This window comes from Chelonia mydas, chromosome 5 (genome assembly GCF_015237465.2).
Source record: "Chelonia mydas isolate rCheMyd1 chromosome 5, rCheMyd1.pri.v2, whole genome shotgun sequence".
NCBI classification, from domain to species: Eukaryota; Metazoa; Chordata; order Testudines; family Cheloniidae; genus Chelonia; species Chelonia mydas.
In genome coordinates, this window is record NC_051245.2 from 125001008 (window position 1) to 125017123 (window position 16116).

Sequence of the window (16116 nt, forward strand, 5' to 3'; positions counted from 1 at the left end):
GATGGTTATTGTCGGGCTTCCCAGCATTATCTCCTGTTTGTTGTCTCGCCTTCGGGGGTGCCTGCCTCACCTCTGAGGTCATCAATGCTGCTAACATGTTTAGCATCGGATACAACGGATGTTTTCTGATTGTCTCCTGGTGTTTCCAAGTCTCTCACTTTTTCTTGACTATCTGGACATTTGTGATGGCTTTCACACTCATCCTTAACCATGCACACATCCTTTACTCACACCAAACAATTTTACAGAGACTTTCAGACAGGATAACATTTTGGAAAGGATTATATGGTTACTAAAGGGATTACAAAAGAACCTTACACAATTTAGTTTGCAATGCATACAAGCAGCAAGACCTTATAGCAAATACTGTAATGAAATTTTATCCTAAAACAAAAGGTGACCCTAATCAACCATAAGGACTATTCTGGTCTATTCCTGCTTTGAAATCAAAAAGGGTGGCTGGCAGGATGAAATCAAATAATACATTAATACATACTACATTATTGTAACCATTAATCATTATAACCTCTAATATAAATATAAAATCCTACTCCTACATGGTAAGATTTCATGGTCTACTTAGATCTATAAAAAGACTAATCAGAAGCTCAACACAAGCTACAGGGCTTGATGCAGGAATTACTGGGTGAGATTCTGTAGCCTGGGTTATGCAGGAGAATGATCATGATGGTCCCGTCTGGCCTTAAAATCTATGAATAAATGTTTCAGGGGTGCTCTCAAATCCAGCCACTGAGAACCCAGAGACCCCACTTCTGCATTGTTTTGCATTTGTCTGAATATTTATTTCTCATGTTATTGCCTTGTTTTATTTTATTAATTAGTAGGAGTGTGCCACAATTCTAGTGTAGGGCAGGCTCCAGCAGCCTGAATCGCTTTGTACTAAACCAGTTTTAAAATCTTTCAGCAGCTTTTGAAATTGGATTCAGTAAAACCAGTTTGGATCCCTTGAGTCTGGTCTACACGACAGAGTCAATCCACTACACAACAGCCCTGAATGATGTGAAAGACTATTCAGTTTTCAAGCCGGTTAGAAGTTTTGATGCAGTCATTTCCAGGCCTCAGTGATGCAGCTGCGTGCTGATCATCTATCCAGTCTGACTGGCAAAAAAAGAAAGAACAAGACCCACTTCGTTATCAAACATACTGGGTGCATTGGTTTCAAAGGCAATTCCAGACTTCAGGCAGGGCCATATGGAAAGAAGAAAGCGGCCAAAGTTGCTGGTTTCACTCTGAAATCGGAGTTTCAGGGTTCACAGGAATCTGAAACTCCATGATGACTCTGCGTGACTGAGCGTCACAGTGCCCTTTAGTACACTGTTGAGTAATTGGGTGCACCTATTTATGTCTATCTTCAGTACTTATCTGGCCCCCATCGCCACAGTATCTGGCACCTCACAATCTTTCTGCATTTTCCCTGACCTCCCCTGTGTGGTAGGGAGGTGTGATTGTCCCCATTGCATAGCTGGAGAAGAGAGAGACTACAGCACTTGCCCAAGGTCACGAAAAGAATCTGTCAGGAGGTAAGGAATTGAACCTGGGTCTCCAGCGTCTATCCATACGCTCTGAGGGCAATTTTAATAGAGAGTTGGCTTGACTAATGGGGTCATATATTAGACTAGTAGGTTAATTCCACAACTGACAAATAGATGCTTCCGTCACTGATGTTTTGCTCTCTGCTGCAGGAGTGCCCTGCTTCCAACTGGAACGTGGCACATGCTGCTTAAAATTATGTCTGAGCTAATGGGAGAGCCACAAGCACTTTCCAATCACTAGCAGCTAGGATTGTAACAAATAGGATATTTATCACCGGATGCTGCCCTCTGCATGGTCCTTTCCTCCCAAAACAGGAGATGCAAAAGTATTCAGTTGAGATCAGAGAAGCTTTCAGGACCTGTCATCTAACTCTTGGCCTGAAGTAGTGCAAGAATAAATTTACTTAAGTAGTGCACTATCTGTAGACAGTCATGTCTATGGAAGAAGTTTTGTTTCCACACAGAAGCTATTACCTTTCATATGCCTTTTGTTGTACAGTATATGCTGCAGCAGTAGAGATGAGGCAGAGTACTTTAGGTACTTCATAGTGATCTTCTCCAAAGTAGTAGTGACATCTCCTTAGTATTTAATTGAAAGCCCTCTTTAGGGCTTTCATTTCCTCTCCTGGAATGAAGCCATGGTTTGACACTACAGGGAAAACACCAATTTGCCAACTTACCTCTTCTTTCACTAAAGCTCTAGGAAAATGCTATGATGCGCTTATTTCATGGATCTCCACAAAGCAAGTCCTTGTCCTGGTCTGGATGTGTTACATTTACGTCACGTCACATCCCATTAGGTTGTTCACAGTGTACAATGCGGTTATGTAACGTCCACATCCCATCTCCTTGCATCACAATCAATCACAATGCAGCATGGAGTAATGTAATATGGCCATCAGCAACATACCCCCTAGAACTCAAACTCCTCTCTGGGCAATGACTGAGGCAGGCAATTCAGTCTCAAATCACACTCTAGCCCAGGAGTGTCATACCCACCACACATTCCAAGCAAACCTACAGAATAGCTTTCCAAGGTCAGCTCGCCATGGCGTCCCTGCCCCTATTCCACACACAGCTGATATTTACCTTCACACAATCATTTATATATTTGTACGTTCCCAGTGCAATGATGTCTGAACTGACGGGAATAGGTTAATATGCCAGTCCACAACAGTGAACCCCAAATACGTGGAATGCTCAATTGCACCAAGGTATCGAACCACATGTGGTCTGTAAGATCACTCAGGGTCTGCAAACCTTTACAGTAACCACCAGGACTTCAAAAGGGAAGGTCCCCCATCAGAAATTAAGTAATAGGGGAGTTTTTAAAATCTTTTGATGAATAGGATTTAAAGCAAGAACGGACAATTATGATCAGCTAGTTTGGTCTCCTGCAGAGCACAGACCACCGAATATAGCCAGATAGCTTTATATTTACACTGAACATAAATCAGCCATCCAATCCTTGCCCTTCTAAAGCTGTAAAAACAATGACCAACGTTTCCAAAAATTAGGGACCTAACTTGCTATTTCCATGACACTGGATTTACAGTTTATTACAACAATCTGTAACCCATTAATCCTCCTCCTTTGTCTTATGACTGCAGAGGTGTTAACTGCACAACTCACCACAAATGGATTCTTGGAACATGTGTTAACTCCCTATGCTTAATCTCTTACACCTTGTATTTAGCTGTGACACTCTGGGTGCCTTTTCCAGACCTGAAGAAGAGCTCTGTGTAAGCTCAAAAGCTCATCTCTCTCACCAACAGAAGTTGACCCAATAAAAAATATTACCTCACCAGCCTTGTCTCTCTACTGTCCATATTTAGGTACCTAAATAAGTGACCGATCTCCAGATGTGCTGATGCCCCAGCAGCTCCCATTGACTTGATCTGAATGTCGACACCTCATCCATTTAAAAAATCTTGGCCTAAAAAATGCTCCATTTTGTTGTATGATTTGGACTTAGTGCAAGGACACTCTAAGTCAGAGTTGGGCAAACTATGGCCCGCGGTACTGTCCTGCCCGGCCCCTGAGCTCCCAGCCGGGGAGGCTAGCCCCCAGCCCCTCTCCTGCTATCCCCCCTCCCCCCCCAGCCACGCTGCCACATGGGCAGTACAGCTTGCACCCACCCACCTCTCAGGCTTTCCAACAAGCCTGTCCTGCCGCTCTCAGCAGCAGGTAAGGGAGTGGGGTGGGGGGGTTGGATAAGGGGCAGGAGGTCCCGGGGGTGGTTGGATGGGGCAGAGATGGTCAGGAGACAGGGAGCGGGGAGGGTTGGATAGGGGGTGGGGTCCCGGGGGGTCAGGGGATCCCAGGGAGGGATGGGGGGGTCCTGGGGGGCAGTTATGGACGGGGTGGTTAGGGGACAAGGAGTGGAGGGGGTTGGATGGGTCAGGAGTCCTGGGGGTGTGGATAGGGGTTGGGGCAGTCAGGGGACATGGAGCAGGGGGAGTTGATGGGGGGGTGGTTAGGGGCAGAGGGCCCCAGGAGGGGGGGTTGGATGGGTCGGCTGTTCTGAGGGGGACAATTGGGGTGGGAAGGGGGTGTGGATAGGGGGTGGGGGCCAGGCTGTTTGCAGAGGCACAGCCTTCCCTACCTGGCCCTCCATACCGTTCTGCAACCCTGATGTAGCCCTCGGACCAAAAAGTTTATCCACCCCTGCTCTAAGTGCAACTTTCATTATGGCAACATTTTGTCCTGCAGAAATGCGCTCCGGCTCCTTGGGAGGAGTCGCTGACATTCTTGCGCAGATGTTCCAGAGAAGATAAATAGCACACAGCCACTACGGAGACAGGAAGATCAGAAATACCAGCAGTAGATAGTACTTCCTGTGTTGTCACCAATCTGCTATCAGTCATTGATAGCCGAGATCTTCTCTTGTAACAATTGTGCCAGGGCAGCTTTACTCTCAGCTACAGCCTGAAAAATCATAATTCTAGGGAAAAACACATCTGAAAGTGACTCTTCCCAGAAGCCCTTGAGAGAATACACTTCACGATGTAAACGTGTCATCGCCAGGCTCCCCCAGAATGTGGAGTGCCACAGCGGGATCTCTAGGTGAACAGCACTTGTTTTTACATCAGCTGATGTCAACCGTTGTGACTCTTTCTGAGTGAACAGAGAGACCCTGACTGACACCAGCTGAGGATCTGTCCCGTTGTAACAACTTTTAGAAGCTGCTTGCAGCGACCACTGGCATTCTTCCCAGTTTGCCGCGCTTTGTAAGGTGAGACATTCAGAGTGTGACGCTTTCTCGGGGCTTCCAGACCTATAACTAAGGCTGTGATTCTTTCATTGAGGTCATGGAAGTTACGGATTCGGTGACTTCCACAGCAGCAGGTGCGGCTGACTTCACCAGCAGTCCTGGGGGCGGCCCCGGGAAGCACCTGAGCAGCGGTCCCAAGGGCCTCCCCAGAGCCAGCTTGGGTGGTCCCCGAAGCCAGCTGCCCAGGGCCTCCCGAGCTGCTCGGGTGCTCCCCAAGGCCACCCCCAGGACTGCTGCTTGGGGGTCCCCGAACCCAGCGTCCCTGGGAAGTGCCTGAGGAGCAGTCCCAGGGGCTGCCCCGGGGCCAGCCACGCTGGCCTCTGCTCAGGCAACCCCAGGCAGCTGGCTCCAGGGTCCGCCGGAACAGCGGCCAGTGTGGCTGGCTCCAGGGAGCACCCAAGCACCGGTCCTGGGGGTGTCTTGGGGACTGCCCGAGCAGCAGCATTCCCAGGGCAGCTGGAGCAGCAGCCTCAGGGGTGCCTGGAAGCCATCCAGAGAGCGATCCATGGGAGCAGTGGCTGGGGGGCAGTCAACCCCCAACACTGGAGCAGGGACTGCCTAGCAGGGTCCCCTGGAGCAGCGGGGCCCCAGAAGTTCAGATTTAGTCCAGGGTATTTGGGGTAAAAGTCATGGACAGGTCACGGGAATTTTTTTTTTATTGCCCCTGACCTGTCCATGATTTTTACCAAAAATACCCGACTAAATCTTAACCTTAACTATGTCACCCTGCCTCAGCGTGAGAGAGATTTGCTGCAGCTAAACTGTGTGTCAGCTCCCTGCTATTCCAATCTGTCTGCCTGGCCAGCCAAACAATCTCCACAGGACTCTGCCAGGCCTTTCCTCCTTGTCTTACTGAGAACTTTGGGGCCCCAGTGCCTGACCCCCCTGAAACAGCATCCCTCTGCAGTGTCTGACCCCTAACAGTGGGTGCCCACAGAAATACCAAGTCCGCTGTCTCCAAAGAGACAGAACACACACCAACCTGTTGGCTCAGCTGAGGATGCACTCCTCACGTTACTACAAGAGCACTGAGAGGAATGTATGCGAAAACAGGAATAAGTGTACTAATAAAGAACCGAGCCATAAGTGCCTAAGCGGAGATCACAGAAGCAGAAAATGGTTATAAAGAAACCAAAAATATAATCACACTCTAGTAACTAAAACTTAACTCAACATGTTACAATCCTTGAGTAAGGCAGTTTTCTCAGCTACAGCCCCTTCTCAGCATCCCCATCCCCACATGGCTGGGGATCCACCATTGTTCACTGAATGCAAAGTGCTGATCTCCTGGGTCCCTCAGTGACGGATAACAAGACATCCTTTTGCGTCTCCTTATACTCCCCAAAGTTCATAGTCTTTGTCTGACGAGTCAGGATGACCCCTGGGGTTCAGACCACAGTGTTTTCTGCCATGTCAACGCCAGGCTGTTTCCTTGTCTTCCTGATAACTGGTGCTTACCTCAGATACAAACAAACTGCCTGTTGCCTCTGGCTTCCGCATCCCCACGCTGAATTGACATTGGAAACACAGGCAAACCAGCAAAGCACCATTCCTTTCTCGAGAGCAAACTTCCTTATTGAGTCTGCCCCCCAAACCTATTTTAGGAACGTATTGACAGCACAACTACAGCATTCTTTGCCATACACGCCAGCCACACATCCATCACGCAACGTTGTCACTGACCAGTGGGTCACCGGCTTTACAGATAAATACAATGACAGTAATGCATTAGGAGCCATGAGTGGGTGAGGCCCTCTCACGCTTACACAGAGCACCACAAAACATAGTGACCAAATGCCCCGGTATCTTTTATGCCTCCCGCTCATTGCCCAGCAGTCACACTAGCCGTTGATTTCCATTAGACATCCTAAAAAGGAAGCCATATGAACTTTAGCATTCACTCAAGAAGGACTGACCATTTCAATAGCAACAATAATGTATTTGTGTGGTTTTGATTTGTTTTGGTTTATAATCACATGCCAGGCTTAATTTTTCAAAACATGTAAGGCTTTAGTGAACAGCTCCCGCTTAATTGCGAGACTTTATTGCTTAGTTCCAAATTCTTTGTACACAAATGCAGAAATGGGGTGAGAAGAATGGTAGGGAGATAGACCGTTTAATACACAGATCCTAGTAACTAAATGCTCTCCCCTTAATTCTAAAGCTTATGAGGGAGAACCTTGAGTAACTGAACCTCGCGAGAGCATCATGAAAGCATTTCTCACTCCAACACAGTGTGGGGGCATTTACTTTGACTGGCACCAACCCAGACACCACTTTGATCCCAGCAATGATTTTGTTAAGGAATTTCTCATCCAGCTGCAGCCGGGAGTATTGTCAGAGGGAGAGGAGGGGTGTAGGGAGCACATGGCTCGTTTTGCTGATCGAACTCATGGTCATTACATTACGAAGGCTGATCTAATGTCAAAAGGATTCCTGAAACCATGCAGCGTGGAATATTCATGGCTGCAGCTCCTGCCAAGGAACGGTCACAGCTGCTTGGGTCCCTCGTGGGCCTGGAATAAAGATTCATTTCACAAAATAGCGTCAGAATGAAAACAGTCAAAAAGACGCCATAGCAGGTGTCAGGGTTTCTTCCCCACTCTGGGGTACAGATGTGGAGACCTGCATGCAAGACCCCCACGCTCATTTTTACCAGCTTAGGTTAAAAACTTTCCCAAGGCACAAATTACACCTTGTTCTTGAACAGTATGCTGCCACCACCAAGTGATTTAGACAAAGAATCAGGGAAAGGATCACTTGGAGTTGCTGTTCCCCTCAAAAATCCCCCCAAGCCCTTACACCCCCTTTCCTGGGGAGGCTTGAGAATAATATCCTAACCAATTGGTTACAAAGTGAACACAGACCCAAATCCCTGGATCTTTGGACACGGGAAAAAAAGTCAATCGGTTCTTAAAAGAAGAATTTTATTTAAAAAAAAGAAAAGGTAAAAATCCCCTCTGTAAAATCAGGTTGGACGATAACTTTACAGGGTAACAAAAGATGCACAAAACACAGAGGAACCCCCTCTAGCCTTAGTTTCAAAGTTACAACAAAACAGGGATAAACCTCCCTCTAGCAAAGGGAAAATTCACAAGTTGAGAAAACAAAGATAAACTAATACGCCTTGCCTGGCTGTACTTACAATTTCTGTAATATGAGAGACTGGTTCAGAATGGTTTGGAGGACATGGATTGATGTCCGATCCCTCTTAGTCCCAAGAGCAAACGAACACAGAAACAAAGAACCCAAAACAAAGCCTCTCTCCCGCGCAGATTTGAAAGTATCTTTTGTCCCCATTGGTTCCTTTGGTCAGGTGCCAACCAGGTTATTTGAGCTTCTTAACCCCTTCCAGTTAAGGAGGAATTTTAGGCTACCCTTATGGTTATGACAGCAGACCACATTTGTGGCTGTCAAAGACTCCATCTCATGTGGTCAATATACAAGTAATGAGCTGTTTTTTCTAACTGTCTGCCTTGAAAGCACACCTAGTGACCTGCGAGTCACCATTTGCTCTCGTCCTGCCTTGGACACATGGGTCCTGACCGAAATGCCTTCCAGGCCAGCAACACTTGGGCAGGGCACAGCCACAAGGTCATTTCCTCTCATTTTCCACTGGTCCTTTGCCAAGGCAGACGTAGCCCCCAGTACATCAAAGGGACAAGAAACGAGGGACACATGTGAGAATGACGTATTCTTGGAGTTGTAGCAGGAGGTAAGGAGGGACTCTGAGCCCTGGCAGACAGGAGCCTCTGAGCCTCTATTTGACATTGGTGAGGCCTCATCTGGAGTACTGTGTCCAGTTTTGGGCCCCACTCTACAAGAAGGATGTGGAAAAATTGGACAATGTCCAGCGCAGGGCAACAAAAATTATTAGGGGACTGGAACACATGACTTATGAGGAGAGGCTGAGGGAACTGGGATTGTTTAGTCTGCGGAAGAGAAGAATGAGGGGGGATTTGATAGCTGCTTTCAACTACCTGAAAGGGGGTTCCAAAGAAGATGGATCAAGACTGTTCTCAGTGGTAGCTGATGACAGACCAAGGAGTAATGGTCTCAAGTTGCAGTGGGGGAGGTTTAGGTTGGATATTAGGAAAAACTTTTTCACTAGGAAGGTAGTGAAACACTGGAATGCATTACCTAGGGAGGTGGTGGAATCTCCTTCCTTAGATATTTTTAAGTTCTGGCTTGACAAAGCCCTGGCTGGGATGATTTAGTTGGGGATTGGTCCTGCTTTGAGCAGGGGGTTGGACTAGATGACCTCCTGAGGTCCCTTCCAACCCTGATATTTTATGATTCTATGACCGCTGAATGAACATCGCCAGCTGCTGTGGGCATTCACTGCCTAGCTGCACGTAATGGAGTGGCAGTTCTGGGCCCATGAAACAAGCACTGAGAGGTGGGACCAGGTCACAGAGCAAATCTGGGTGGCTCAACAATGGCTGCAGAACTTTTGGCTGTGGATGGCCATGCTCCTGGAGTTGCATGCTGAGTTCACCCAGCCCTCCAGCTCAGAGACACCAGATTGAGAGCGGCTTTGACAGTGGAGACACGGGTGGCGATCTCATATTGGAAGCTTGCAAGCTTGACCTGCCACCAGTCAGCGGGCAGTTTGCTGTTGGCAAATCTACAGTGGGGGCCGTCATCATCCAGGTGTGCAAGGCCATGAAGCGTGTCCTGCTGCACATGACTGAGACTCCAGGCAGGAAATAACAGATGGAGTCAATGCAGTGGACTTCTCTAATTGTGCCGGGACAATAGATGGGACGCATATCCCAATTCTAACATCCCCACCCCCCACCCCACTTTGTCTGAGTACATAAACAGGTACTTCTCCATGGTTATGCAAGCACTGGTGGATCACCAGGGACATTTCACTGACACAAACCTTGGGCAGTCAGGAAAGGTGCATGAGATCACGTCTTTAGGAACACAGCACTTTCTGACAAGCTGCAGGCATGGGCACTTTTACCAGATTGCCGCCCTCATACTGCTGGGGCTGCAATGCCAGTTGTGGTTTCCACGGGCCCACCCTCCTACAAGGGGCACTTGGACAGCAGCAAGGAAAGATGTCGCTATCCCTGAGCAGGTGCATGGCACCTGAGGAGTGGCTTTTGGCCAAGTAAAGGCCAGCAGAGATGTCTCATGGCTAGGATCTCCGTGTGACAAATATTCCTATTGCTACTGCCACGCATTGTGCTTTGCATAATATCTGCAAGGCCAAGGGGACCATGCTGCCACCAAGGTGGAGCTGGAAAGGCTGTCCGCTGGTTTTGAGCAGCCTGACACAGAGCCAGTTACGAGCTCCTCAAGGCGCCGTGCGGCTGAGGGAAGCCTGAGGAGCACACCTTCACAGACAGCGTGTTACTTTGTCTCATTGCATGTACAGTAATTAGCTGGTTTGTTAACAGATGAGGGAGCTGTTGATTGCGGGGTTGCATCTCTAACGTAATACAAAGAAAATAAATCACAGTTTTCACAGGGGAGCTTTATTATGCAATAACAAACAAACTACTCAACGGAAAGTGCAAGGTGCTTGCTGCATCACAGGTCAGCATAGGTGGATGCATAGCAGTTCTCCTTACTGGACACAAGGGTTGAGGGACTGTGTCTGCCAGTGTCTTGAGGGAGGGGAGTGTTTGGCCGTGGCCTGGAGAAAAAGAAATAGCTACCCATGCAGTGTAATGGCTGATGGGGTGGAAGCCTTTGGCTGCTTTGCTCCATAATGCTTTGGAGCATCTGTTGTCTGAGGAGCGGCATGTTATCTTGGTGCACTTCTCAGTCCTCCTGTCTGTCCTCCAGCATACAGTCCCTCAATTCCCGGGTCTCAGCAACTCCAGGCCCAGAAATCCTCAAGCAGTTCTATGAAAATGTCTTCTCTCCTCTGTTTCTTTTTCCTCCCTCTCATGGTGAGTCTCAGCAGGAGGAGAAGCAATGGCCTTGAAGGACACCCCAGAGCTGCAGTCATCAATAAACAACCAGACAGAGTCATTGGCAGCTTTAAGGGGTTAGCAGACATCAAAGGATAGGTACTAAAACTCCCTGAAGTTTTCCCCCCATATAGATCTACATAAAAATACAGCTCACGCTCACTAGCAACACAGGACTGTTTAAAGGCACACACCATGGTGACTACCATAAGGGGTCGGAGCTGGGTAACTTTAGGGTTAGTGTAGTGAACATGGTGTGATGGGTTCGGTCACAGAGATACTCTTGGGACTGTCACCGAACATGCTGAAATTACCTCTGAGCCCTTTTTCCCTGCCAGCTTGGGACTCCAAAACCCTGTCTTGTTGAGTCAGACACACTAGCCTGCTGCAACACAGATCGAGTGTCTGGGCCATGCCCCCAAAGCTGCAGACTTTAACCAACAACTGCTCAGCAGTTCACCTGTCTCCAGCACCCAGACACCCAGCTCCCAATGGGATCCAAACCCCAAATAAATCCATTTTACTCTGTATAAAGCTTATACAGGGTAAATTCATAAATTGTCTGCCCTCTATAACATTGACAGATATGCACAGCTGTTTGCTCCCCCAGGTATCAATCACTTACTCTGGGTTTATTAATAAACAAAATTGATTTTATTAAGAATAAAAAGTAGGATTTAAGTGGTTTCAAGTAATAACAGCCAGAATAAAATAAGTCACAAAGCAAAATAAAACAAAACAGGCAAGTCTAAGCCTAATACATTAAGAAACTAATTACAGGTAATATCTCACCCTCAGAGATGTTCCATAAACTTCTTTCACAGACTAGACTCCTTCCTAGTCTGGGCCCAATCCTTTCCCCGGTACAGTTTTTGTTCAATCCAGCGGAAATCTCAGGTGATAAGCAGGGGTTTTCTCATGACTGGCAGCCCCTTTTGTCCTGCTTCATCCCCTTTTATAGCTTTGGCACAAGGCGGGAATCTTTTGTCTGTGCTTGTACTTTTCCATTTAGAAGGGGGGGTGGGGACAAGGATTAAGATGGATTCCAGTATCATGTGACATGGTCACATGTCACTGTAAGACCCCTTGTCTCCATTGTTTCTGGCTTGGCCCATATGTACACAGGAAGGCTTGCAGGTAACTAAACCATTTACAACCAATTATCCTAGTCAATGGGAGTCATCAAGATTCTAAACTACCATTAATGGCCCACACTTTGCATAATTACAATAGGACCTCAGAGTTATACTTCATATTTCTAGCTTCAGATACAAGAATGATACATGCATACAAATAGGAGAAATATATTCAGTAGGTTATAACCTTTGTTATGATACCTTACAAGAGACCTTTTGCATAAAGCATATTCCAGTTACGTCATATTTACACTCATAAGCATATTTCCATAAAACATATGGAGTGCAACATCAATGGCTCAACTTATTTCAGGCAGTAGTGATCCTGTAGACACATTCGTCATGAAGGCACCCAAAGTCCCAGTGAAGGCAGCTGTTTGAGATGGCCCTTGGGTCATCTGGGCTGTATGCTGCCAGCCACTTCACAGCGATGAGGTCCCCCAGAGATCCTTGCAGAGTGGCGTAGGAAGGAGATATAAGGCTGCCCTGCACAGATGTGCCTGAGCAAAGATCAAACATTACATGCTTGAAAAGTTCAGGGAATTTGTCCCAGAAATCTATTCGGGCCAAGTACCTTTTTCCATTGTCAGTGTCTTTAATTGTATTTGTTGCCAGGCAGGCGTTGTCTCCAGATGTATGTTGAATATCTGACTACTTCTTTGCATGTATCTTACAATCACTGAAGTAGAGTTTTCTCTCCTCAGAATGCATTTAATTTTATTTGGTTACATTGCCTGCAAATGTATTGACTTTAAATGTAAACGTATGTATCAGGGAATACTTTTTGGCGGCTTTTTCCTTTTCTTCTTTCTGATGGTTTTGCCTAGTCCTGCGAGTTCGTGCTCTTAAAATAAACCAGCTACTACTTTGAAGCAAAAGTCTTTGTTCCCTGCCCATGTGTGGTTGGCCACCATTTTGAAAGGAGAGGGTGAGGGGAAGGGGGTGAAGTTTCAGGCCATGCATTAACAGGGACAGTAAATTACACCAACCTGAGTTCCCTTCCCCTTCCTCAGTGGGTTCTCTCTGGGTTCGGCTGTCCATCAGCTCTGCCCTCCTCAATGAGCTGGTTCCCAGTCTGTAGCTCTGGGGTGCCCTCTCCAGGCATCATGAGATGTCCACTGTCACTGGTAGTGAGTGGGACTGAACTCCACATAAGGGCAGCAGCTGGGGTGGGGGGGCAGCACCAGATTTTCTGTTACCCTCCTTTGCCTTTGGTATGGCTGCCATAAGGTCCATCCCCTTTGTCCCGCACTGGTACCCGCTCCTGGCGTAGCCCAGCTTCTGCATCTCCTTTGCAGCATCTGCATAAACCTCTTTACTCCTGCAGGACTCACACAACTGGGCCTACCCTACCCCTTCCCCCCCACAGGCTAAGGAAGTCCAGGACTTCTTTCCCCAGCCAGGCAGCAGCCTGAAGTGTAGCTGGAGTTTCACCAGAAGCCATACTGAGTGCTCCTCAAGATGGGTCATCAGGAAAACTGGCATTTCCAAAACATGCCGGTCATTTTAAAGGGACAGGGAAGGCGGGGGGAAACGATTTCCAGTCACTGTGACCTCTCGGCAACAGAGTTCAACAATTCCACCAGATCTGTAACTGCCATGGCAACAGTGGCATTATGGGCTTGTTCCTGGAGGATTGCTTACACTGGTGCAGGTGTGCCACATACCTGTTCCAATCTCAAACCAGCTCCATTTACCAGAACTAAACATGTAAGGAAAAACTGACCAAGCAGTGAAACAACAGTAGATAGAAAAGGGGCACTGCATACTTTGGGCCATTTAAAATTGATGAGTCTCACAATCTGGTAGATAGGACATTGGGCTTGGAGTCAGCAGACTTGAGTTCTATTCCTCGCTCTGCCATTGACGTGCCGTGTGGCCTTTGTCAAGTCACTTCACTTTTCAGTGTCTTGGTTTCGCCTTCCACTATTTGCCTTGTCTATTTATATTGTAAGTTTCTTGGGGCAGAGACTGTGTCTTACCATGTGTTTCTACACACACAATCGGGCCCAAATGCTAAACAAATACATTTACATTTTCTATTAAATAGCTTTTCCAGAAATCTTAAATTTCTGAAGTATCCACTGACAACTCACATTCCATTGAACGGGAGATTCAGGGCACCAGTTAGATAAGGGCAGTGGAACTCTTCCATCAAATACTGCTAAAGCAACAAAATGTAATTTCCTAGCAAACATTGCAATTGACCTTTTGCAAGTGTTTAGAGAAACTCTGAAATGGCTTCACTTTGCAACTCAAATCAATTATTTTCTCATCTGACAATTCCAGACACATTTTCTCCTAGCTCTGCTCTGAGAGGTGTCAGCCCATAACAGGGCTCAGGCAGTTGATTTAGTTCAATTTGCTTGCAAACACGGATACTGAGAAATTATTTGAAAGCTGGACATGCTCCCTCAAAACAATTAAAAGGAATCTTTGCAATCAAGCATTCATTAAAGGAAACAGACATTGCAACGGCTCTTGGCACGGATCACACTCCAAACTGCCCGTGACTAGCTGTAGGATCAATGAAAGGGATTTTTCAAGACTGCCAGGTCAAGCTTGGAAACAGCAGGCTCAATAAGCAGAACTGTACGACTTCTGCAGGCCCCCTTTGTAAGCTTGGAAGGGAGGAAGAGTGGACTAATCTCACAAAGAATGGAACCACTACTTCATTCCTGAATCCACTGCATTTTTTTTTCTTGTCAGTAATGAAATGAACTGTGATGGATAAACTCCACCTTGGATGACATTTGTGCAGAAAAATATTCAAAAAGCAATACGGGGAGCTCGAATTGCAGTTCTAAATAGAGCTCTGCATACCACAAAACTAGCAAGCCCCTTCCTCAGCTATCAGACTAAACCTGTTATTTTCATTCTTTGAGCCCTCTTTATCACTTTTTCTGAAATGCATTTGCCTCCTTGCCCAGCATACTCATTCCGCTCAAAATCCCCCCCCATCACCTCCAAGCCCCGCCTTGATGCTCAGCTGAGAGCTCAGTTTGGCTCTAGGTCATTTTCTTCAAGGCTTGTTTTGCAAAGGGACACTGGTGAGGCCTCATCTGGAGTACTGTGTCCAGTTTTGGGCCCCACACTACAAGAAGGATGTGGATAAATTGGAGAGAGTCCAGCGAAGGGCAACAAAAATGATTAGGGGTCTAGAGCACATGACTTATGAGGAGCGGCTGAGGGAGCTGGGATTGTTTAGTCTGCAGAAGAGAAGAATGAGGGGGGATTTGATAGCTGCTTTCAACTACCTGAAAGGGGGTTCCAAAGAGGATGGCTCTAGACTGTTCTCAATGGTAGCAGATGACAGAACGAGGAGTAATGGTCTCAAGTTGCAATGGGGGAGGTTTAGATTGGATATTAGGAAAAACTTTTTCACTAAGAGGGTGGTGAAACACTGGAATGCGTTACCTAGGGAGGTGGTAGAATCTCCTTCCTTGGAGGTTTTTAAGGTCAGGCTTGACACAGCCCTGGCTGGGATGATTTAACTGGGACTTGGTCCTGCTTCGAGCAGGGGGTTGGACTAGATGACCTTCTGGGGTCCCTTCCAACCCTGATATTCTATGCTTCTATGATTCTATGATGATCTCTCCAGAGAAAAACACAAGGATATCAATTCAGTGACAGCAGAGAGAAGAAATTTTGGTTCACACCATTTATATTAAGGTTCCATTTATAAACAGGGATAAGAAGTGATTAATAGATATGTTACAGACATGAGCAATTTGTGTCACGGATGGTTATAAAGCCAAGGTGTTGGACCTGTTGGAATCTAACACTCAATATATTAATAATTTATTAGCACTTTATAAACTATTTATAAATGGAAACTTAATATGAAGTATGACCTTCTCGAGTGGGGCCAGGGGACACCTCTCCTGCTTAAATATAGATAAAATACACAAGCATGGGTTCTTTCCTCTCTGTAAAGTATACAACCATGTAGGTGGACTCATGGGAACTGGGCTGCTGGCATTTATTTATTGTGGAAGAACTTTTGGAGCATTTATTTAGTAAAGAGGCTCTGAAGTAGTACAAAGGATCCCATCAAAGCTGGCTTTGCTGCTTGCAGCCACTGTTTTGGATTTGGTCCTGCAAGGGACAAATCTCCACAGTCCTCTTTGGAAACACTGAGCACTTCTTTTTAGTTGCGTGATTTGGAGAAAGACCACAGAGAAACCAGAAGAGGTAGGAGGGGTGTTTGACTGGATGGAACC